Source organism: Monodelphis domestica, chromosome 7 (genome assembly GCF_027887165.1).
Source record: "Monodelphis domestica isolate mMonDom1 chromosome 7, mMonDom1.pri, whole genome shotgun sequence".
Taxonomy (NCBI): domain Eukaryota; kingdom Metazoa; phylum Chordata; class Mammalia; order Didelphimorphia; family Didelphidae; genus Monodelphis; species Monodelphis domestica.
In genome coordinates, this window is record NC_077233.1 from 203,351,983 (window position 1) to 203,378,710 (window position 26,728).

Genomic DNA, 26,728 nt, shown 5'->3' on the forward strand with positions numbered 1-26,728 from the left:
TTTTTTTTAAACATTATTTTATTTGGTCATTTTCATACATTGTTCACTGGAAACAGATCATTTTCTTTTCCTCCCCCCCAACCCACCCCCTCCCCTGCCACCCTTTCCCTAGCAGATGGGCAATTAGTCTGGATATCACATGTGTCCTTGCTCTGAACCCATTTCCATGTTGTTGGTATTTGCATTAGGGTGCTCATTTAGCATCTCTCCTCAATCATGTCCCCTCAACCTCTGTAGTCAAGCAATTTCTATACCTCAGTGTTTTTACTCCCTCAGTTTGTCCTCTGCTTGAGGATAGTTGTTTTTTTGTTTTGTTTTGTTTTGTTTTTCTCGTAGATCGCTGCAGGTTGTTCAGGGACATTGTAAAGCCATTAATGGAGAAGTCCTTTATGTTCTCTTGTACCACAATGTGTCATTCTCCGTGTACAATGTTCTCCTGGTTCTGCTCCTCTCACTCTGCATCACTTCCTGGGGATTGTTCCAGTCTCACATGAAGTCTTTCTAGAGCATTGTATGAAATTTTAAAGGATTAACTTCTCTATGAGGATGTGCAAAGAGCCAATGATACTATTTCTCATTTGGCAAAGAGTATTTAGAATACTTTCAGGAGAGTCATGATAATATGTCATGGAAATACCTTGGATACAATGGGACATTTTGAGACATTCTGCAATTGATTATATTCTACTAATCATGCAGTGAATAGCAGCCTTATTGACTGGTTTCAGTTGCAGAACAGAAAGTAGGAGTACCTTTACAGAAGTATTAATTGGCCAGAGTACTTTCTATATAAACAGTAAGATCACCTTAGGAAAAATTATATAGCAAATTAAGTTGGTATTCACATCTTACTTTCCATTCTTTCATCAATGTATACTTTCTTCTTTCTCTTGGTCCCTAAATGAACAACAAAATGAAGATGAAGATGATGATGATAATAATGGTTATTTGAGAGAATAGTGTTGAAAGCAATTTGCTGAGTTTATATTAGTTTGAATTCTTGCTTATATCACTCCAGTATCATATTCAATTCTAGATATTGTTCATGTTCAAAATCTTTTCAACTATGACTCCTAAGCCCCAATTTTCTTCTCAAACTTCTCAACAAGGCTGAAATCATAAATATATAAAGGGCCATTTATTTAAAATAGAAAGCAAGGTATGTGTCAAGATATATGAATCAGGCAACAAAAATGATTTCTAATCATTTCCCAAATTACCTCCCAAACTTTCAGGTAGAATCAAACAATCACCAAATTGTAGAGTTGTACAGAATCTCAAAAGTAACCTAGTTTTACCTAAATCTCTAAAAGAATCCCCACCAAATATTTTCATCGTGTTTATATAGCTTAAAAAAATACCTCCAATCTGGATGCAGAGTGGGGAATACTATTCCTTCCTTGGAAAAGACCATATCACTTTTGGAAAATTGTAATTATGAAAATTTTCTAAAATTACATTTCAATTTACTTTTTCTGCTAATATATCCATTACTTTTATTTCAATCATCCAGAGCCAAATACAATAAGTCCCTCTTTTTTTAATATTATCATTTTGATTTTTCAAGAATATAAGTTGATAACAATTTCTATAATCATTTCTGACATTTTGCAATCCTATTTACTCCCTTTAACTTCTCCTCCCTCCCCAAGAAGGTAGGTGATATGACATAGACTTTACACATATTATATACAGTACATTTCAGTACATACAGTACATATTTCCATGTTTATCATATTGTGAATAAGACACATTTCTTACACTAGGGAAAAGTTGATGGAGGAAATAAAGTGAAAAATGGTATGCTTCAATATGCATTCAAACTCTCTGTTCCTTTTATGACAGTGGATAGCCTTTTTTTTTATTATGAGTCCATTGGAGTTATCCCATATCCTTGCATTGATGATAACAGTTAAGACATTCACAGGTAAAATACTGTTCTTAGTATACAATGTTCTCCTGATTCTGTTGACTTCACTTTCGTATTCATTCATATTCATTTCACATCATATCATATAAGTCTTTCCAGGGTATTTTTTAACATGTGATCATCTTTTTTGTCACTTCTTGTGGCATAACAGCATTCCATTACAATCTTATATCACAACTTCTTCAGCCATTCCCCAACTGATGAACATCCCTTCAGTTTCTAATTCTTTGCCACCAGAAAAATATCTTCCATAAACATTTTTTTACATATGACTCCTTTTCCTCTATCTTTGATCTCTTTGGGATTTAGGCCTAGTAGTAATATCAAATATCAAAAGGTATGAACAATTTTATAGCCTTTTGGACATGGTTATAGATCATTTTACAGAAGGGTTATATAAGTTCACATCTCCACCAACAATGTATTAGTGTTCAATTTCTTCTGCATCTTCTCCAATACATATCATTTTTCCTTTTTTTTTATATTAGTTAGTCTGATAGGTGTGAGGTGGTAACTCAGAATTGTTTTAGTTTGGATTTCTCTAATGAATAAGTCCATCTTAAGTACTGAAACTCTTTAAACACTTGAATACAGTCTTTATTTGCCCCTAAGACTTCTCTTCTCCAGGCTACCCATTCTCTAGTCTTTTAATTAATCCTTCTATTACATAAATAAAGGCATTTCGAAATTTCTGATTACCCTCATCTTGAGGTTAATTTATTTTTTTCATAAATCCTTATTTCCAGAAGTGAATATGATAATCCAAAAGTGGTATGATCAGGGGAAAGTAGAGAGGGAATTTTACCTACTTATATATGGAAGGGAGTTTTCTTTTAATGAAGCCTAAATTTTCATAAGCTTTTGTTTTTTTCCATGTTATGGCACGTTTGTCTTGTAATGAAATGCAGCTCACTAACTTCCCTAGAAAATTTTCACACCAATAGTTATCCAACTATCCTTTGCTATCCTGCACTTCATACTTCATAAAGACAATTGTTTTGATTCTACAGATAAGGCTTTATAGATATCCTTATTAAAGTTTATTATATTAACTTTGGCCCATTGCTCTATTTGGTCAATATCTTAGAATCCAATGTAATATTTATCTCTTAACTTTGTGTTATCTGAAGTTTGGTTGATTATGTCATCTAGGGCTTTCTCTAAGTTGAGATAAAACAAAATTACACAATACAGTGTTGAAAAGAGATTTCCTTTCCAATTAATATTGAATCATTAATGACTACTGCTAGGGACCTACTTCAAATCAGTTCCAAATTGTTCTGGTGAGGTTATCTTTAAGTTTGAATCTCTTTCACATGAATAGCAAAAGATTGTCAAATTCCTTTCTAAAATATGTTATCCTACATTTGTGACATTCTCTTGATCCACATGTTTAGCAAACCTTAGGAATGAAAAAAAGTAATGAAAGTTAGTTTGGCCTGATTTCTTTTTTGCTAAAGCCAATTTGGATCACTAGTTCCTTTCTAGACATTCATTAATAATACCTTTGAATATTTATAGTGTCATAGAATTTTCCTATGGATTGAAGTCAATCTCACTAGCTTATAGTTTCCACACTACATTATTTTCCCTTTTTGAAAATCTGATTGTACTTGCCCTTTTCCAACTTTGGAGTATATCTCATTCTCCATAATCATTCAAATATCACTGACAGTAGCTCAGCAATCACATAACCCAATTCTATCAACATGTGAGGAGGTAGTTCACTTGGACTAGATGACTTAAATTTGTCAAGGGCAGTTGGTTTTTCACTTACCATTCCTAATTTATCTTGGGTATTAGCTCCCTATTAGCCATTTTACTTCTGTACTTCGTGTCTCTTTTGATATATAGATATATATAACACAGATTAACCATCCCCTTAGCAGTCCCATCTCTTCTTTGATCCTCCTCTTTTCCTCCGTTAACATAAAAAAGAAACTATTCTTTTGTCCTTGGCTTCTTGGGGGACTTTAGTTTGTGCTACTATTGTAGTACTGCAACACTCTATCACAACAGACAATATTAATGGCCCTTCAAATCCACATAGTTCCATCCTCTGTGGCTCTAGAAAGTTTTAGACAAAAATGTGAACAATTCAATCACAATTATGCAAAGACTGTAGTTGATCAAATTCTTTATATTTATGTAGAAATTAGGCTGAATGATTTAATTTGCATATTTATCTATCTCTTGTTAACCTTTGGCCTCCTTGTTATTAAGGCAACATTCAGTTTTCCGGAAATGTATGGGTAATGAAATAACTTATTTGATAGTGTATATGGTTAGACAGTTTCTTAGAGGGGAAGTTGAAGAAAGAGCATTGCTTGCATTGGTACTTTTCTCAGCCCTTGAGTAAGTGAGCATATTGGTGGTTTCAACTCTGAAAGTAGCTTTGGAGTTGTTGAACTTCTAGGAGTCCCCTTTCTCTGCCACAGATTGGTCTTATACTTTCTTTTTCCTTTTTATTGGTTACTCCTTAGATAACAGTTGTGAGTGTATATGCATGCATATATGCATATGTGTGTATATGCATGCATGGTGTAGTAAGCAAAGAAAGATTGCAAAATGATTCTGCAAAATCATCTGCATTTGATTGACAGGAACTTGTAACACAGAATCACATGAGAGCCTGGGTCAAGATTCCAAAGGGGGTTGTGTGGTCCCAAATGAAACCAGATTTCTGGGAGAAGCTTTGGGAGTTAGCTGAGATTTCTATTTTTATACAAGATTTCTGGCCCTTTGTGAGACACCAGCTTGAGAGGAAAAAACTGCTTGAACTGGCTGATGGCAGCTGGACTGAAGAAAAAAGAAGAACCATCACTTCTCTTCTGTACTTACTTTGGATTTTACATCTGGGATTTTGGCTCATTTATTGGATTCAGTTTGTGAGGTTCTGTTTGGGGGGAACTTAACTTATATAGCCTAGATAAGTTAACCTATAGGACAGTATTAAGGAAATTAGTTTGGGGATGAGATTAAGAACTTTTCCTTCTCCTTTGTTACCCTCCTTCCTCTCCCATTCCCCATCAATAAACTTAAAAATCTTTAGTTATTTCCCTCTTGTCTCTTTCACTTAAACAATCCCATAATAACAATGGGGGGGGGGAGAATCTCTTTGTAAATTATGACAATACATAAATATGTGCAATCCATAATACTTGTGGACCTCCCACCTTTGTAAAGGGATATGGTGGGGATTATCTTCTCATATCTCTTCTTTTAAGCCATGTTTTTTATTTATAATTTTGAAGCATTCATTTTAATTTTTAGTTCCATTTATTTGAACATAGTCATTTTGCACAGCATTTTCTTATTGCTGTTACTTGCTCTACATTGGGTCTGGCTACTTTGTTCATGTTACTCCAAATATATCACATTCATTATTTATTACAGCACAATAATATTTTATTACATTCCTGTACTACAATTAGTTTGGGTATTCCTCAAACAATGGACATCAACTTCATTTCTTTTGCTACCATAAACATTTTAGTGTATGTGGGATTTTCTTCCTATCCATTGCATCCTTGGACTATGAACCTTATAATAGAATATCTGGGTCAAAGGATATGGATAATTTAGTAGTTTCTTTGTATAATTCCAAATTACTTCATGAAATGGCCATACTGATTCATACTTCCAGCAGGAATGCTCTAGAGTTCTTTCTCCCTGTGTTACTCACTATTTACAATATTTATTATCTTTGCCAATTTAAAGGATATAAAGTAAAGTTTCAGGATTGTTATGATTTGCTTTTCTATTATTATTAATTATTTGTCTCATTATTTCACATGATTGTCAATAATTTGTGGTTTTTTAAGGACTGTTTGTTAATATCCTTTGACTACTTACCTGTTACAGAATGAGTTTTAGTTTCTTGCATATATGCATATAATATCAAACTAGAATATATATGTGCATGAATATATGTATACAATCATTGCTTATATATTTTATACATCAAATTTTCATTAGAGAAATTTGATAGAAAGTTTCCTCTGCACCCCACTGTACTACTTCCTTTCTTATCCTAGTTGCATTGATTTTGATTATTTGAAACTTTTCAGTTTCACAAAATTAATAATTTTTTGTCTTTAATGATTGACTGTCATACATTTCAATTTGTTTATAGTCATTTTATTATTATTATTTTTATTTTTTAAATAAGAATTATGATTCTATTAGTATAGGGAGTTCCAAATGAGAAATTTTATCTGCCAATAGAGAACAATATTTTCTATGCAAATTATATCCTAATAAGTTTTGTGAGGCACTTAAAATTTTAAATGACATTTCTAGTATTGCAGAGCAAGAGTTTGTGAAACATGGTACTTGAATGCAAGTTTTTGTAACTCTAATGTCAACTCTCTTTCAATGATGACAGAATCTAATGAATATTGAGGATAGATACAAAATCATGTTTTCATTGCATTAGGGACTTTCAAAATGAGAGAACTTCCTCAATAAATGTGATACTATACCTTCAAAACTTATTATTTTAAAGAGTTCCCCATAACTTAAAGGTTACGTGAATTATCCAGGGTCACAAATGAGTATTTATGAGAACCATATTAAAGGCCAGCTTTCTAGCCATTATCATCATTTGCTACATTTTTCTTTTGAAAACCATCTTCCTAACTCATTCAAGTTTGAAATGAAATAGCCTCTTAGAAACCTACTTGCACTCTAATAAAAGTCAGTGCTTTAACCAGCTCTACTTCTTATCTAAGTTGGATCACCATTCCTTAGACATCCTGGTGGCCTCTGACTCAGAGGGACTTTCCATTTTAATGTCAAAGTTAATGTTGATACCTAATTGTCTTACCTCTCTATAGAGTTTGACTCCCAAAGCTTAAAAGATCCCAAACCAGCTTCAACTTCACTAGGATTACAGGAGAGATGCCTCATCCTACCACCTACTGTACCTGACTCCATTTGGTGGGAAAGCAACTGAAAAATAGCAGAGAAAAAGCTTAAGAGATAAAATTACTTGCCCCCGGTCACATTTCTAGTAAATGTCAGAAGAGAATTTTGACCATAGGTCTTCCCTTACTGCAAGTGCAGCTACTAGGTAGAGTAATTATTAGAGCATTAGACTTTATATCAGGAAGACTCATTTCAAATCCAGCCTTACACATTTTGCATGCTTCAGTTTCCTCATCTGTAAAAAGGCAATAATAATACTATCATCATCATCATCATCATCATCATCATCATCATCATCATCATCATCATCATCATCATCATAATACCTTACAGGCTTATTGTGAGAATTGAGATAATACTTACAAAGTGCTTTGCAAACCTTCAATGTTATATAAATATTAGCTTTTATGCTTAAACCTTATGTTGTATAGTTCTACAAATGTTAATTTGTTTCTATTCTACCACAATCTTTCTTGAATATTATACTTGCAAGAAATATGAAGTCATTCAGTTCAATGTCCTCAATTTAAAGATGAGAAAACAGAGGTTTTGAAAAAAATTAACTCTTCAAAATACCCCAAGAAAGTAAGTGACTGAACTTGGAGTGTAATTAAGATCTTCTAGTTTGAAATGTAATGCTTTCTCTAGTATTCTATGCTACCATCACTCAATGAATCAAATCTCCAACATCTAACTAAGGTTGGAACCATGTAGTTAAAGGCAAGCCAATATCTTTTGTGCCTTGGTTATTGGTACTGATCATATTGAGAATTCTATACCAAATAAATTCAAATAAAGTCCAAATAAAGATAAAATCTTCTGTTTTGCTTTGGTTTCTTGTTTCTCATAAAAGGTACATCCTGAAAAAAATAATTCTAATTTTTAAAAATTGGGATATGGCAGAAGGACTATCTATATTTAATCAAGATAAATACAAATATATGCCATACTTTTTTTGGTTAAAGATGCATAAAATTATCATAAATGATGTCCTATGGTCATGGTGGTGAACCTATGGCACATATGCCAGAGGGCACACACAGAGTCCTGTCTGTGGGCACATTTGCTGTCACTCCAGCACAGAGTTCCCCAGGGTTCATTACTAGAAAAACAGAGGGATGCAGGGCTGGGCTGCTCCCCTCTTCCTCTCCATGGGTGCCTGAGGACATTTCTCACATCATCCACCCTCTAAAAGGTTCACTATCACTGACCTATGGGGACTTCAAATATTCAGTATTTGAAAATTATTATAGGTGTTTATATATACATATATACATGCATATGTATTTTTATCTGATAATTATTTTGTTTCACATAAAAGACTACTTTTTTTATTCTTTTCAGAAGTTTTAGAGTAGTATCTATTTTTATCACCTAAAAGTTGCATATACTCATTTTAAAAAATGTAACAAAAAGTAATATATAACATATTACATGCTGATTTTTTTAATCTGCCCATAGCACTAACAAAAAGTGAAGTTTTCTGTCTTTAAGATTCATTCTCATATTAGACTGTTCTTTTATAGGACCTTTTCTTAGGAATATGACTGATGTCTGTCAAATCTTCATAAAACTTACACAAGAATTCCTGAAATCATATAGATAAAATAGCATAATTCAAGAAAACTGCTCATTAAACTCCATCAAGGTTTTCTTAGCCTTCTTGGGACTTATTATTCTCTATGATAAGACAATTCAGGGAGAGAGAGAGAGAGAGACAGAGAGAGAGAGAGAGAGAGAGAGAGAGAGAGAGAGAGAGAGAGAGAGAGAGAGAGAGAAACAAATAGTCATGGAAATGAAGAACAGAAGCAAATTAGGGATGATAAAATTGTATCATCCTTTGTATTGACAATACCAAGGGAGTTTTGTAGGTGCCTTTCCAGGCACATGTTCCTATTTTTGATATCTTGGGAAGCAACCCCATATAATTTTTTTTAATTGGCTCCTGAAAGAAGACCATGGGATAGGAGGGATCTTAAAACCCCACCAAGCTTTTAGTCCCAAAGGAAATGGTAATAAAGGTAGTGTATCATTAGGGTACTGGTGGAAAAGAAGGTAGCAGATTATGAGAGTTCATTCTAGTACCAAGGATAAAGGACTTCTTAGAACATAAAAAGGGATGTGTTTTTTTTTAAGTAATACATGATGAATTTCTAAAAGACTAGTAACTGACAAGAGTTGTATCAAAAGAGAGTCCACAATTTGGTACTTCATTAGAGATAATTGAAGATATTATACCTCACTGACATATATGATAAACTCTAAGTTTCTGACCAAATTGACTTCACTTCCCTGGCAGAGACTACTGGAGGATCACACCTATTCGATTCAAATCAATGACATCTGATAAGACCCTGTTATATATGTTCCCAAATAGTAGATTAATTCCATAGGGAGAATGTCAAAAATTAAGGCAGACAATCTCATTAGCTGTATACATAGGTTAAGGATACATGCTTGCATATGCTGTCTTATTTCTCATTCTACCTATGTTTCCACAAGTCAAAGCTCATCTTAGAAGTAGACCCAATCTTCTAAAGATCCATAACTTGAGTGACCCAAAAAACTACCTGGAATATGTACCTGAATAGTCTCAAAATTTATCCCCATGAACACTCTCAGTCATAGTACAATTCATTGTTTTTCACCCTTTGATTCATGGACTCTATAACTTCAAGTATAACATTACCTAACAACATTACAAACTTGCTAGTTCACTCTTCACAAAATGCAATCCAACAAGCAATTATTTTGTATCAAGTGCCAGGTACTAGGGTTATAAAGACAAAATTTCAATGCATTTCTCTTCCAAATATCAATGTCAAAAGAATGTTCTTAGCTCTATAATATATCACAGGGATTAATAATTCCATCAGTAAACCTGCTTCTTTACAAGTATTCCTTAGGAATCTATCAGTAGTTTTCCTAGTATGGTTCTCTTTTTCTACTTCTCCCCTGAAAAGTATGAATATAAATGTGATAAGAGAAGGCCAATAGAGAAATATCACCCATTTTCCACACAATTGCTATGAATCTTAGCATATTCAAAAAATGTCTTATTCTAGCTAATGCTTCATTTTTCTTCCCCCCACATCCTACCCATCTTCGCACAAAAAATACACAACTATACACAGTTGCACTGAGGCAGCTAGGTAGCATATGAATGGAGCATTAGACTTTGGGTCAGGAAGATCTGAGTTCAAATCCAGCTCAGGCAATAGATAGATGACTATGGGAGAACATTTATTACCTATCTGCTTAAGCATAGTAGTAGTAATAGTAGTACCTACTGAGTTGTTATAAGGATAACATGTTAATATTTGTTAAGTGTTTTATAAATCATAAAGTAATAAAAATGCTAGCTTTATTTTGTACTACTCCATTCTCAACCTGAATCTTTCTGGACACACCTTCTAGAGGAGGAATTCCCATTAATATAATGGGAATAAATTCCCATTAACATAATGGGAATTCAGGAACTTTTAAGACACAAGTTAACTGACAAGTCTGGAAATGTTCATTTCTCTGCTGGGATATATGATTTGAGCTCAGAAAAGCATGCAGAAAAAAAAAAGCCAGAAGAAGGTATCCAGGGACTCATGGTCCAGATTTAGAATCACTTCAGAAAATAGTTCTCTCATTGCCAAATGTTTCTGTTGCAAGTATCTATTACATTTTTTTTTGCTGAGGACATATGAATTAAATTCCTTCCCTTCTCTTCCTGCTTCCAGATAAAGACTTCAAGGAATAGAATGTACCAGGAAAGAGCCTTCAAGTTAAAAGGCTAGAAACTCATTGTTGGAACCTATGAACAAGAGACCACAAGAATTAGGCTGTATCTTGAGGGGAGGTTCCACAATAATAGTCAATTCTTGTGAGTTTGAGTCACCAATTAGTTTCAATATAGCTCTAGTCACTGGGGACTAATTAGGGCTTTCTTGTATCATCCTAGCAAGCCCAATTCTTATTCCACTGGACCCCTCCTTTTCTGACAAAGATCAATCAAATCAATCAAGCTCATCAAAGTTTATACACCAAACTATTTTATTGTTCCTTAAACTTCTTATAGCATCCACTCCTCCTACTCTTTCAGCTGAGGCCTTGCTTCACATTTCACATTTCATTCAAACAGTGAGGCCTTTTGCGGACAGGTCCCTCTTCTACCTGCTTCCTCATTTCATACCATTCAGATATATGCTCCCAGTCTCTCCTTCATTTCAATCTCATTGGAACAGGTAACCCTACTTTTTTCCAAAGCAAACCCCTCTATATGCACCCATGATCCCATTCCACCTGTCTTCAATACATTGCCCCTGTAACAACATCACAATCATTCATCTTTCCCTATTTACTGGTTCATTTCCTATTGCCTCCAACCTATCCATAAATACGCCATCTTTAAAAAAATTCAACAGCAACAAAAGTCCTCATTTCATTAAACCAATCCAAGTAGTTCTTGTCATATTTCTCTCTTCTCTTCTATGGGAATACTCCTTGAGAAAGTAGTCAAAATTTCATGTGTCTGCTCTCTTTGTCCTCACTTATAAACCTTTTACAATCTGGCTTCTTATCTCATTATTCAACTGAAAAAGTTCTCTCCAAAGCAACTAACAATCTTTCAATTTCTGAATCTAATGCCCTTTCAACAAACCTCATACTGTTTATTTGACATTTTACAACCTCTGTCTCTATGATCTCTTTTGTCTACTAGATATTCTCCCCTCTCAATATTTCAGTGACAATGTTTTCTCCTGGTTCTCCTCCTGACTGCCTGATCACTATGTCCAAGTCAAGGTCACTGATATCAAATAAAACCCAAGGGTCTGTTTTAGACCTTTTGTTTTCCATCTTTACTATGTTACTCAGTCATTTCATTAGCTATGATGGGTTCAGCTATCATCCCTCTTTATTTGATTCCCAGAGCCTCATAGCAAGCCCTGAAAGATCTAGGTTCTGAACCATCAGTTGTCTTTAGGACATTTTGGATTAGATGACCCATAAGTATTTTAAGCTCAGAATATTCAAAATACATTCATTGTCTTGCTCCCAAACTATCTTGCCTTCCTACTTTTCTTATTACTGTTGACGGAATCACCATCTTTTCCTGCCACCTAGCCTTCACAACCTAGATGTCAGTCCTGGATACCTTAATCCCACCTAACCCACAAATCCAAAATGCTGTCAAACCTTTCTGTTTCTGCCTTCACAGCATCACTTGAATTTTTATCTACTCACACAGTCACCATACTAAAGCAGGTTCTCATAAGCTCATTTATATTGTAAATGGGGGATTTTGGAGATAGGATCAGATGGGATATCAATGGATTAGTTTGGCCCAGTATCAGGGTTTTCATACTGTAGTTTGAAGGGCCTAACTGTTAGCCCTGACCAGGCCAGAGCCTGATCTGGGACCATCACACAGATTTACTTAGTCATGTATATAGTAAATGAATGTATGTAGTAAATGCATATAGTAAATGGAAGGTGTAGTTTATTTATAGGGAGAGAGAGAGGTATGAGGGGTAATGGGAATCCCTGTCACCAATTAACTAGCTACAAAACCCAGATCTAAATCTCACAGAGGGTCTTCAGAGATTTATTAGTCTACACTTACCACCCTCTCCTCTCTCATCTATAAACCCAGTCCCTGTTCTAGATACCCTGCACTAAAACTCTCTCTTGGTTATTACTAGAGGTGCTGTGACAGATTTGGCAGGGACCCCAAGGTAGGTACCAGGTCCAAATGGATCCAGACTTCAGCTTACTGACAGTGCAGATAGCTGGTTCAGGATCACAGGGCTCTTCTTCCAAGGAAACACAGCAACAGGATAACAACAAGAACAGCAAGCAGGATAGGAAGCAATAATAGGATCAGAAACCTCAGGACAGGAAGCCACTCAGCCCAGGTTACATCCAGAGAGAGAACCAACTTCCCCTCTGTTCCAGCTTAACCCTTCCTTCCAGCATTCCAGAATCTTTCTCTGCAGGTCTCATAAATCTGTTCTCTGCAAAACTTCATTTTCCTACTAAACTTATCTCTTCCTCATAATATACTATTTTAGTAGCTTTCTGTTTGATGTTCCTAACTCATTTTTTTCTCCACTCCCAATCTATCCTTCTTAACTTTCAAACTAATTTTCCGGGAGTGCAAATCTGACTGCCCCACATGGCCTGTACCAACTAAGAAAACCCCAGTGCTTTACAATTATCTCTAAGATCAAATAGAAAATCCTCTTTTTGGTAGTAAAGTTCTTCACAACTGGGGGGACTTGTTTTAGTTTTCATTAACTTCCCTCCATCCTTTCTGTAATCCAGTTATATTAGTTTTGTTGGTCCTTAACTATCCCCCATTTGTGGAATATTCTTCTTCATCACTTCCATGTTTTAGTTTCCTTGGATTCTTTAAGGACTCAATTTAATTCCTTTGTTTGCATACGATTATGGTTCCTCTCCACTGCTAGTTGCTTTCCTCTGAGATTATCTTCAATTTCATTCAACTCTAGACAGCTAGGCAATGTTAGAGTTGGAGTCAGAAAGTTGCTCTGTTGTTTCAGTTGCATCTGACTTTTTGTGATCCATCTGGGATATTTTTGGCAAAGACACTAAAGTAATTTGCCACTTTCTTTTCTAGCTCCAGTCTCTAGATAAGGAAACTGAATCAAAATGGATGAAGTAACTTGACCATTGTCACTTAGCAAGTTAGTGTATCAGGCCAGATTTGAATTTATGAAGGTGACTATTCCTGACTTCAGGGTACTCTGTCAACTAGCTGCTTGGAGTCAGGAAGATCCAAGTTCAAATCCTGCCTCAGATGTTTTCTAACTATATGACCTCAGGTAAGTCACTTAACCTGTCTCAACCTCAATTGCAAAATGAGGACCATAATAGTACCTGTTTTAAAAAGTTATGAGGAACAAATGAATTAATATGTAAAGTACTTTCAAACATTAAAGAATTATATAGATTTTTAGCTATTATGAGGTCAGTTTTAGATGTAGCGAATGATTCATTTGTTTTCTGTCCTTTTAGAATGTGAACTACTTGAGTGGAGTTATTTTTCCCTTTCACATATCCCTAGCTTTTAGTAAAGTGCCTACCTAACACATATAATCACTTAATGCTTGTTAACTGACTGACTGAAAAACAAATTTTCCAGGGGAGTTTTTACCTAGGCCTTAGTGAATAGTCTTTATGAGTTGTTGAAGTTCCCAAATAAATTATCGCTTCAAGTCCAGCCTTCTATTAGTTAGTCTTTCTCTAAAAGTAGGTAGGCTTGTCTTAGAAAGACATATACAATTCACCCACTGAGTCTTTATCTGAAGCTTTTCCATCTTGGTGGCAACTGTTCAAATTTGTGTCATGCTAGTCAGCCTCTAGGAATTCAAGGTTGGTTTCACATCATGATGAGACAAAGCCTATCCCTTTGGTGGAGGATTATTAGCAATGGATATGTCTACAGTCAAACATGGAAAGAAGAGTATTATTGTCTGTCAAACAAAGTAAAGGGTTTCTAACAGACCTATATTGAAACTCTTCAGCAGTCCCTTGGTGACTGAATATTTCTTTGTATTAGTGTGTGAACATCCCAAGGTTTATCCAACACAAATAATGGTAGGTAACGGATTAGTTGTCGGTGAGTCTTTTTCCCCTCCTTTGGTTGCACAGGCTGGAACTGCTAAATTAAGATTGCAGAAGGGGCTGCCACCATTTATATGACTCTGGAAGAGCCTTTGATCTCTGGAAAGACAATAGGCTAATAGTCAGATTTTGCCTCTTCCCAAGCTTAGGAGAGGGAGCCCATTTTCAATATTTAAAGGAATTAAATGGCTGGTGCAAGAGATAAGCAGCTCTCATAAAAGCACTGCCAATTGTTTATTGTGCTTACTCTAGCTGTGCAAAAGACCCTTCTCTCCTTCTGAGCAAAGCAGAGAATTAGGATCCTTTGGATCCTTGGCAGCAGTACAGGTGTGTCTTTCCCCACCTGCAATAAGCTTTTCCATCAATCTGCTCACTGATGCTTTGTCCTTTCAGAAGTTAGCTTATGTTCCGTGACTATAGCCATAGTAATTGGCTTTTCTCAGGAATGGGAGAATAGAGTAGAGATAAATATACAAGGGCATGCAAAACGATCCAAGAAAGATGAGATAGCAGTGATTGCAACACTAGAGAAAGCACTGGATTTAGAGTAGAAGATATGAATTTGAATATTGGCTCTCCTACCTCTGTAACCTGATGCAAAATCTTCACTTTCTCTGGTCTTAGTTTCCTCATATGTAAAGTGAGGAAGTAGGAGAAGATGACCAATATCAATCAACATCCAGCATCTGGAGTTCACGTTCTAAATGGAGGAAACATGATTTAGTTGTTGTTCAGTTGTGTTCAACTATTCACATAACGTCCATTGGATTTTCTTGGCAAAGAAACTGGAATAGTTTGCTATTTTCTTCTTCAATGGATTAAGACAAACAGAGGTATAAAATGACTTGGCCAGGCTCACGCTGCTAATAAGTGTGTAACACTAGATTTTAACTCAGATCTTCCTAAATCCAGGTCCAACTCTCCATCCACTGAGCCACCAAAATGCTTCCTATTAATCAATAAGAATATCCAAAATGTATCTAGTAATAACAGTATGTAAAATCAATATAGCTATTTCATGTTTCCATCTGAGTTTCCTCCCAACCTACCCTCCCTGTTCACATCCTTAGATGCAAGGTAACCCTTAGAGATTCATTGACCAAGACCCTTATTTCTTTTTCAAGGTGAACCAACTTCAAAAATGGTGGGGTTTCATTCCTATTAAAAACACTAGAAAGCATAGGAATAGAAGGGTAATTCCTAAAAATAATAAACAGTATATATCTAAAACCATCAGCTAATATCATCTGCAATGGGGATAAACTAGATGCATTCCCAATAAGATCAGGAGTGAAACAAGGATGCCCATTATCACCTCTACTATTTGACATTGTACTAGAAACACTAGCAGTAGCAATTAGAGAAGATAAAGGAATTGAAGGCATCAAAATAGGCAAGGAGGAGACCAAGTTATTACTCTTTGTGGATGACATGATGGTCTACTTAAAGAATCCTAGAGATTCAACCAAAAAGCTAATTGAAATAATCAACAACTTTAGCAAAGTTGCAGGATACAAAATAAACCCACATAAATCATCAGCTTTTCTATATATCTCCAACACAGCTCAGCAGCAAGAACTAGAAAGATAAATCCCATTCAAAATCACCTTAGACAAAATAAAATACCTAGGAATCTATCTCCCAAGACAAACACAGGAACTATATGAACACAACTACAAAACACTCGCCACACAACTAAAACTAGACTTGAGCAAATGGAAAAACATTAACTGCTCATGTATAGGACGAGCCAATATAATAAAAATGACCATCCTACTCAAACTTATTTATCTATTTAGTGCCATACCCATTGAACTACCAAAATACTTCTTCATTGATTTAGAAAAAAACATAACAAAGTTCATTTGGAAGAACAAAAGATCAAGGATATCCAGGGAAATAATGAAAAAAAAAACACATATGATGGGGGCCTTGCAATCCCTGACCTAAAACTATATTACAAAGCAGCAGTCATCAAAACAATTTGGTACTGGCTAAGAACCAGAAAGGAAGATCAGTGGAATAGACTGGGGGAAAGTGACCTCAGCAAGACAGTATATGATAAACCCAAAGATCCCAGCTTTTGGGACAAAAATCCACTATTCGATAAAAACTGTTGGGAAAATTGGAAGACAGTGTGGGAGAGACTAGGAATAGATCAATACCTCACACCCTACACCAAGATAAATTCAAAATGGGTGAGTGACTTAAACATAAAGAAGGAAACCATAAGTAAATTGGGTAAACACTGAATAGTATACATGTCAGACCTTTGGGAGGGGAAAGGCTTTAAAACCAAGCAAGATATAGAAAAAATCACAAAATGTAAAATAAATAATTTTGACTACATCAAACTAAAAAGCTTTTGTACAAACAAAACCAATGTAACGAAAATCAGAAGGGAAACAACAAATTGGGAAAAAATCTTCATAGAAACCTCTGACAAAGGTTTAATTACTCATATTTATAAAGAGCTAAATCAATTGTACAAAAAATCAAGCCATTCTCCAATTGATAAATGGGCAAGGGACATGGATAGGCAGTTCTCAGATAAAGAAATCAAAACTATTAATAAGCACATGAAGAAGTGTTCTAAATCTCTTATAATCAGAGAGATGCAAATAAAAACAACTCTGAGGTATCACCTCACACCTAGCAGATTGGCTAACATGACAGCAAAGGAAAGTAATGAATGCTGGAGGGGATGTGGCAAAGTAGGGACATTAATTCATTGCTGGTGGAGTTGTGAACTGATCCAACCATTCTGGAGGGCAATTTGGAACTATGCCCAAAGGGCGACAAAAGAATATCTACCCTTTGACCCAGCCATAGCACTGCTGGGTCTGTACCCCAAAGAAATAATGGACAAAAAGACTTGTACAAAAATATTCCTAGCTGCGCTCTTTGTGGTGGCCAAAAACTGGAAAACGAAGGGATGCCCATCAATTGGGGAATGGCTGAGCAAATTGTGGTATATGTTGGTGATGGAATACTATTGTGCTAAAAGGAATAATAAAGTGGAGGAATTCCATGGAGACTGGAACAACCTCCAGGAAGTGATGCAGAGCGAGAGGAGCAGAACCAGGAGAACATTGTACACAGAGACTAATACACTGTGGTATAATCGAACATAATGGACTTCTCCATAAATGGTGGTGTAATGTCCCTGAACAACTTGCAGGGATCCAGGAGAAAAAAACACCATTCATAAGCAAAGGATAAACTATGGGAGTGGAAACACCGAGGAAAAGCACCTGCCTGAATACAGAGGTTGAGGGGACATGACAGAGGAGAGACTCTAAATGAACACTCTAATGCAAATACTATCAACAAAGCAATGGGTTCAAATCAAGGAAACATCTAATGCCCAGTGGAGTTACACGTCAGCAATGGGGGGTGGGGGGGGGAGGAAAAGAAAATGATCTATGTCTTTAACGAATAATGCTTGGAAATGATCAAATAAAATATATTTTTTTAAAAAATGGTGGGGTTTTTTATGGATGATTTTTAAAACAATATTATCATTTCCCCCCAATGAAATATATAGAACTCTCTTCTAACAAAATATAGTTAGCCAAGCAAACTGACATGTTGATATGTTAGATGGGTTGTGCCTAATTCTACACTTCTCATTTCCTGCCGTCTCCTTACCCAGAACAGGGTGGTATGTTTCATTATCAGTAATCTGGAGTGCAGTCTGGTCACTGCACTGGCCTAAATTTTGGAGTTCAACCCCTTTATTTAAAATATACAAGCATAAAAGAATGAGGGCTGAAGGGGAGTAATGGGTTTGTGTTGATAATGCAAAGGAATGAAGAATCAGCCAGCCCAGCAGATAAACTTTCACTGTACATGAAAAGAAGAATATTCATAAATGGGTATGTCCTATGGGTCTGAATCTTGACTCTTTTCTTTAAAACACAGTGTGTGTTCCTTTGCATCTCTTTGACAGTCCAATATGGATGCCTATGTGAATAATGCATTATTAAATTCTACAATAATATGCATTTCTTTGCTACATATTATACCAATATCCAATTCAAATTGAATATCTGAGTATGTTGACACCAAGTTAAATGGGAATTTACTTTAAACAAATGCTTCAAATACAATGAGCATTAAAATTCAATCCTTTTGAATTCAGACAGGAACAGCTTTAGGTAATTAAAGGAAAAAGTGGAAAGGACAGTATTTTGAATTTCAGACATATTCAAAAAAGCATAACCCTAATAGGTTTTCTGGAATAGCACAAGATATGTTAAGGTAGGGAAAGTACTCATTCCAGTAGGCCAGAGGTTTAAAGATAAATAACAAGTTATGTAAGCATAGTATATTTGAAGGAGTCTTGAATTTTGAGTTAGAATGCGTGACTTTAAAGCCTAGTTCTGCTACTCACTATATGTGTGAGCATGAGCAAGTGCTTCCTTTTTCTCTTTGTGCCATGGTTTCCTCATCCTTAAAATGAGAGATTGGATCATATGATAAGAACAAGTGTCAGGCACGTATCATAGGCCACAGTGATATAACCTGATGATTTTTTTATGATTCTCTGGCTTAAAGAGAATTGTTAGGCTAACTTATAATCATAATAACTGGGTCATTTTCAATGAATTCACACCATAGATAAATATGAGAGAGACAGACAGACAGAGACAGAGAGGCTGCATATTTTGCTTGCTTTTATAATTATGAGATTTTCAAAGTATAGTTCTTCTGAAAAATATTTGAACATCATTTTACCATAACTACTGAGGCAAAAATAGTCTGATAGAAAATTTGTGGAGGAAAAGCATGTAAGATCCTAGCTGTAAAAAGAACTACTGACATACGTTTAAAAAGTTGAGGTATATGAAAAGGAGATGTTATAGAAAAAAAATGAGGAAGGTCTTAATATCCAGAAATAGTTGTTGTAGGTATTTCTTGAAAACCAATTGAGTCATGAGATTCCTCTGAAGAAATATAACAATCTTAACTCCCTGAAATGATTTAATTTATTTTATTATAGTCATGATTTGAGAAAATAAATCATCACAAGGACTTGGTCACCAGAGGTTGAATATAACCACAGCACATCATGTCATCATCTACCACGGTACATGATGATCAGTAATGATGGAGGGAATACTTGCCTTGCTTGAAATCATAAATCTTTTTAAAGTATTGAAATCTAAAAAGAATGTAAATAGACTAGAAAAAAACACTTGTGGATTTTCCAATAACTTTCTGAGGGAAATTTAGTGAATTTTATAAATTTTGGCCAGAGATTCTGTTTCTTTGTGAGTTTTCTTTCTTAGTTTCTTGCTTGCATCACTAAAAGCAAACTAAAGAAAAAATAACTTTGGGAAAATGTGACTTCTCCATTTATGCTTTGCTTCCAGTTTCCTTTTTCTTTTTCCTTGTCATCTTCATGTATTGGTAAATCTAAGAAACAAATGGGAACAGTCCCAGTTTTGGTATCAGGAAGACAAGAATTCAACTGTTACTTCTGACGTATACTGGCTACAGGACTCTGGCAACTTACCCTGTTGGTGTGCCAGACATGGCTCTAAGAATGTAAATTTCATAAGACTTTCAACTTTTACTAGTAGGGGGATTTTTCCTGCAATTTACCTGTAGTGAAGTAATCACAACTCTGGATGAATAATGATAGTGGTGGTGAGTATTTCTGAATAAATTATCATTTTGCTTATGATGTCCTTACCTATATGATAGGGAAAGCAATAATTCATAATGGACAAAGTTTAGAACTAGGAAGACATTGATTCACATTCTGACTATTATATTCATCTGCTATTTGAACCTGAAAGTTTAAGTGCCTTAGACAACTTTCTATGATTTATCTACTATATCATAGACCAGGTTATATTTCATGGAAAAAGCTCTACCAAAATTCTTATGTAACCCCATAATTCCCTTCTTACTTTCATTAAATTACAGATCCTTTATATCTGCATCCACCTCCTTAGGATCAATTAAAATGGCTTCTTTAAAGTTTTCTGCAGTTTAAAAAAAAACTATATAAGTGAAAATGATGATTATTGAGGCTAACAATTGGAGAGTTTTTTAATTTTTTGACTCTGGGTACTCCTACTGACACAAAACACAAGTGCCCTGGAACTTAGTTGTTGCTCTTCCTTCCTTATTGCTGTGGCTATGGTTAGGGACTGGACAAAGGGTTTCATTGATACAGGGGAACTTCCTCTACCAATAGAGGAAGATGCACCTTCTCTACAATGTCTATTATTTGTTTAACCACTAAGAAGGTAGGTCCAATAGTCAGTTTGTGTCTGAAGTAGCATTTGAATCTCAATCTTCCTATCAGTGAGACAAACTTACTGTCAAGTAAGCCAGATTTTTGTGACCAGAAGAAAACTCCAAAATCATTAATTAATTATTGACTTTCTACTGATGAGTCTCTTTGAAATTGTTTATGTTTCCTAGTCTTCATACTAAAATTAATTTCTACTTATTGAATTTTTGAAAGTCTTTCCAAGTTGGAGAACATGACAGTCATCATCATAATGTTTATTAAGGTTGCAAAATTCTTTTGATCTTCATAATATCTCTTCAAGTTAGGTGTGGCAGTTTTTATTATTCTCATTTTACAGGATAGAGAACTGAATCTAAAAGACTCAGTCAACTAATCAACAAATATTTATTAAACTCCTACTATGTTCCAGCCCCTATGCCAAGTTCTAGGAATACAGAGGTAAAATGCAGTCTCTGCTCTCAAGGAATTTGCAATAATAAAACGGGGAAAACAACAAACAAATATATACAAACAAAGATATATACAAAATAAAGGAGAATTAAAAGAGGGGAAGTACTGAATTAAGAGGGGGTGAGGGGAGGTTTCCTGGAGAAACTGGAATTTTAATTGTCACTTAAAGGAAGACAGAGTGGTTCATAGTTGATGAGAAGGAGGGAGTAGGTTCCAGGCATGGAAGACAATCAAAGTAAAAAAGGAACATGTATGAATGTCTGAAGATGTTAGGATATAGAGGAACGAGGAGAAAGGAAGTCCCTATCTGTCTAAATCTTCCTTCCCTCCCTCCAAAGTTGAGAGACACAGACTGCACAGCCTAGCTTCTGAGAGGATCAAGCTTGGTGAACCCTGGTCTTTGTCACAGCAAAGCAATGTCCAGATCCAGGGTGTCAAGAAGCTGTGAGAGATCTTGTTAGGGCTGCTTCTTCAACTTCTCAGTTTTCTGTCACACTTTTTGGAATCTTTTTTTGGGGGGGATGGTGGTCAGATTCAAGGAGGTGTAAATCTTGAAATTTCTCAGACTTGTAAATGTTAAAAATTTCCCCATTGGGGAATTCTCAATTGGAACAATTCCCTACTGGGAACATTCCACATTTGGATGTGAGAACTCTATTTAGAAATGAGAAGACCTCTACTCCACCCATACTTAAGGACTGCTTTAGGGGAAAAAACTCTTTGCTAAACAATGAGGGTACTTGGGCCCATACTTATAGTGAGGCAAAAAGTTCTTTAAGCCATGCCTATTTTTAGAAGTAATATAAAGGTGTGTTAAGTACCTATTAAAGGTCAGACAACTTGTAAACTTGCCAGGAGCAAAGAGGTGAAAACTTATTCAGAAGTTTTTCTGGTTCAAACTTACTAAAGGGATGTTGACCCAGCAGTGAATTCAGAATGGGCTGTCCCTTGGAAAATGTCTACTGTGATTGGTAGATGGAAGAACTTAGGGGAGGTGACATAGGAGAAAACCCCCTATATAAGAAAAAGCAGAATCTCTTATGAGACAATCCTTTTGGACTATCCTTTTGAGGAAGATCTCTAAGGAGGCTCTGGAGAAGGGAAGCTCTTGGAGGACAATCTCTAAGGAGGTCTTGCTGGAGCTCCTCTGAGGGGACTTTGTCCCTCTGGAGGCTCTTGAGAGAGGCCCTTTTGAAAGAGTCTCTAGCTGGAAGGCTCTTTGAGAGGACTCTGGCTAGAACTCTCTCTGAGGAGACTCTGTCACTAGAATCCTTGCTTAGACAGACCTTGCGATGAGTAATAAAAGACTGACTGACTGATCTCTCTCTCTTAAGACTCAGGTCTAGGCCATGTTGGCTTAAGGCCCTTCATACTTATTTTCTTTTTCTCTCTTACTCTCTTTTCTTTAATTCCTCATTGTATTCCTTTTTCTCTCTTTCTCTCTTTTCTTTAATTCCTCATTGTATTATTTATTAAATTCTCTATAAAGCCCAGTTGACTTGGGTATATTCATAATTGGGAATATTTCCCTGGCGACCACGTTAAATATTTGATTTAAAACAAAACACTGTGGTGAAAACATATTTTCTGTGGTCAAATTTACTCACCCACTCATATCTACTACAATTTATATCTTCAGCCATTTTGCTCACTTACAGTTTATACCCTTAACTCTCTTAAATGCCACAGTTTATGGCAGACAACTATTTTAAATATAACAGTTTATGGCTTTAACTATTTTAAATATTACAGAGGGATTTAGTCTAGTGCTCAGGATCTAGCCTCAGACAAAACTTTTCCTTTTACTGGAGAGAGACAGACAGAGAGGGGGGGGGGAGAGAGGGAGGGAGACCAATGGTTTCCACTCTTAGAATCTCCTCCTCCCTCCAGATTCTAATCCTCTTGAGTCCCTCCCCCATTGTGGATGAAAAGCTTCTGCAGCTTTCCAGACTGTCATTCAAGTCCTTAAATTAGACCTCTATCACACAAAGAGCACATATCTTGGAATAAGGTCTAAGAGGGCTGAAAGGTATGAAAGAGTTAGAACATAATGAGCTTTGAAGGTGAAGTGCCAGGTGAATCTCTCCCAAGTATGAAACGATGAGCAACAATGTAAAACACAAGAGGGAGATTATTAAACAAACTGCAGCTTGGGCTCAGCACTCTAAAAAATGGCTCGAGCCCTGATTCTGGGGCTTGAAGGTCTTTTTATATGCTGGAGTGAACAGGAACTTGACAGGAACTTCTGGGGCTGGGGTCGTTATAGGCTCCTGGCATATGTCAGGATGTGATAACTTGCCTGCAGGGTTTCAATGTGCGATTGGGACAGAGAGGGGAGAAAGTAGGTTCAGGAGCAAGTTCTTCATTCCCCACTTCTTCTGCTGTACATGAGGAATCTTCCTCATGTGACCATATCATCATAAAAGAATTCAGTAGGAGTTAGGGTTTGATAATGCTGGCAAAGGACCATTAGCTGGACAGTATTAATGCGATCCTTGGCAAAGGCTAGTAGGTGATTAAGAATGTATGGACCAAAGGTTAAAAGGAGAAGGATGTGGATCAGGGGACCTAATAAAGTAGATATGAGGGTTGTCAGCCAGGGAGAGCAGTGAAAAATTTGTTTATACCACAATTCTTGCGACTCCCACTCCTTTTGGCTTCTAGCGAGGCCTTCTTGGAGTTTGGATATAGAGTCCTTAACTAGCCCCACATGATCAACATAAAAGCAGCATTCCTCTTTTAAGGCCACAGAGAGTCCACCTTGCTGAAGACATAGAAGGTCTAATCCTCGCCTGTTTTGGAGTACTACCTATGACAGGGAAGTAAGAGATTTTTCAAGGTGGGTGATAGAAGCCTCAATCCTAGTGAGATCCTTGTCTACTGCTGCTCTAAGTGCTGAGAGACTCTGATGGTGTAGAGTGAAAGAGGCAACATCCATCCCTACCCCAGCGAGGCCAAAGATGGTGGCAAGGGTGATGGTAGTTCATGTTCTAATAGGAGAACCTGACCAGCGTTCCCAAAATTCAAGGACACCATCCTCAGTGTGATAGAGGAGGCAGGGCACAACAATAGTAAGGAGGCTCATTTTGTGTGTCTATTGTAAGGTGGTGAGGGTGATACAAGGGGTCAGGCTTAGTCGTGCATAACCACCAAGCTCCAGTGGGAGGGATAAGATATTTACTGGTCATCAGGGTAGAGTGTTGGGCACAAACATGAGACTGGGGGGGGGGGGATATTCCCTACACAGTGACCAGTGCCTAAAATAGACTGCATGGATCAGGCCCAACTTCTTCTCATTCCAATCACACTTAGGTGGGGATTCCTGCTGAGAGGCATTAAAACTTGAATTCAAGGCTATGGCATCATAGTAGAGGGACTGGGTATCAAGGCAAAGCCAGCACGAGTCAGTGATAAATTTGGTGGGGCCTGGTTCAAGGAGTTGTAAGAAGTCTGCATAAGGGACCACACAGGGTGTGCCAGCAGGGAATTAGTGATTGAACTAGGTGTGGAGGCCTGAAGTGGGATTGTAGGTGATAGAGGACTGGGGTTCTGTAGGGCTGGAATTGATGGTATGGGGATTGGGACCTTCAGTGGGTTCAGTATCCTGTTGGGACCTAGTGGAACCAAAGGCATTGGAAGGGTCTTCTTAATAAGGATAAACCCTCCCCGATCAATACCTGCCTCATAATAACGAAAGCCCCAAGTTCTGCCAATAAGCCACCCTGGGTGTTCAGGTTGTATAATAGTGAAATTGAGGTACTGGCAATCACCCCTCTGCCTGAATTTGCTTCAGGTAAGGTCTTGGTAGGTGCAACCAAAGGGACCCCATTTTAGGGACAACCAAAGGTCATGTTGAAAAAGTTTTCAACCTGCCCCAGGACTTACTAGGGTCTCACAACCTCAGTGGGCACAGTAGTGGTGGGTGGGGGAGTTGCAGTATGATTTGCCAGTATTTGAGGCTGATAGTCAGGCCAAAATTGTTTGGCCTGACTATCAGCCTCAGCAAAACAGAGGTGCTATTCCAACCTGTACCAGGGAGGCCAACTAACCAGCCGTGCATCACAATCGAAGGCACGCAGCTTTCTAACATCAACACTTTCAAGTACCTGGGCAACACCATCGCCAACGATGGGTCCCTAGACCACAAGATCAATGCCAGAATCCAAAAGGCCAGCCAGGCACTTGGGCGGCTGCACTGCAAAGTCCTCCAACACAGAGGTGTAAGCACTGCGACGAAGCTCAAAGTGTATAACTCAGTGGTCCTCAGCTCGCTCCTGTACAGTTGTGAGACATGGACACTGTACCGGAAGCACATGAAGCAGTTGGAGCAATTCCACCAATGCTCCCTCTGGTCAATCATGAGGATCAGATGGCAGGACCGAATCACCAACCAAGAAGTCCTCGACAGAGCCAACTCCACCAGCATCGAAGTGATGGTCCTCAAAACCCAGCTACGATGGTCTGGACACGTCATCCGCATGGACCCACAGCGAATACCAAGACAGGTATTCTATGGTGAACTGTCAGCTGGACTCAGGAAACAAGGCCGGCCAAAGAAAAGATTCAAGGATCAGCTAAAGTCCAACCTGAAGTGGGCTGGCATTACACCAAACAATTAGAACTCGTTGCCTCTGACAGAAGCAGCTGGCGAACCCACATTAACCAGGCCGCCACCACCTTTGAAGACGAACGACGTCGACGTCTTGCCGCTGCGTATGAACGTCGACACCAGGCCACAACCGCACCTCCCATAACAACTAGCGTCACATGCCCCATATGCCACAAACTCTGCGCCTCAGTTTTTGGGCTTCAAAGTCATATGAGGGTACACCGTAGATGAAAACCCACAAAGACAATTGTCATTCTCGGTCACCGAGAGACTACCACTGAGGTGGGTCAGAGATAGTATCCAATCTGTTTAAGGCAGGGCTTGATTGGAACCAGATTGTATGGGTATGCTGTGAGGCTTGGAGTTCCAGAATTAGTAACTGATTTAATGATTGTTGAGTCTGCTAACCTGGCCAGAGTCCATGTCCATGGTTGGTGGGGATTCCAGAATGATTCTCCATGGGGTTGATAGAAAAGGCCGGTCTGGGTCAGGCCTAACACGATAACCAGGATGTTTAGCAGCATTATTCATCACTGTCCTTAGTGATGTGCACCTTAAGTGAGTCAGTTGGGTGCCAGGTTACTTTCCACCTCTTTTTGATGGACGGTGAGGGCAGAGCATCAGGACGGAAGTGAGAATGATGGATCCAAGGTTCAATTCCATACCTTAAGAACAGAGGGGGTTACAAAGAGAACAATATAGGATCCTTTACTGCAAGGCTGGAGGTTCCCCTTCTATGCCTTTTGACCCAAACCCAGTCCCCAGAGTGGAAGTCGTGGGGAGTATGTGGTGGGGCCTGAAAAAGCTCCCTTAATGGGGGCCATATATCTTTATGGAGGGCTACCAGCCCCAACATCATGCCAGGTGTTAGGGAGGTGTGAGGGTTAGGTAGGATTGGGGG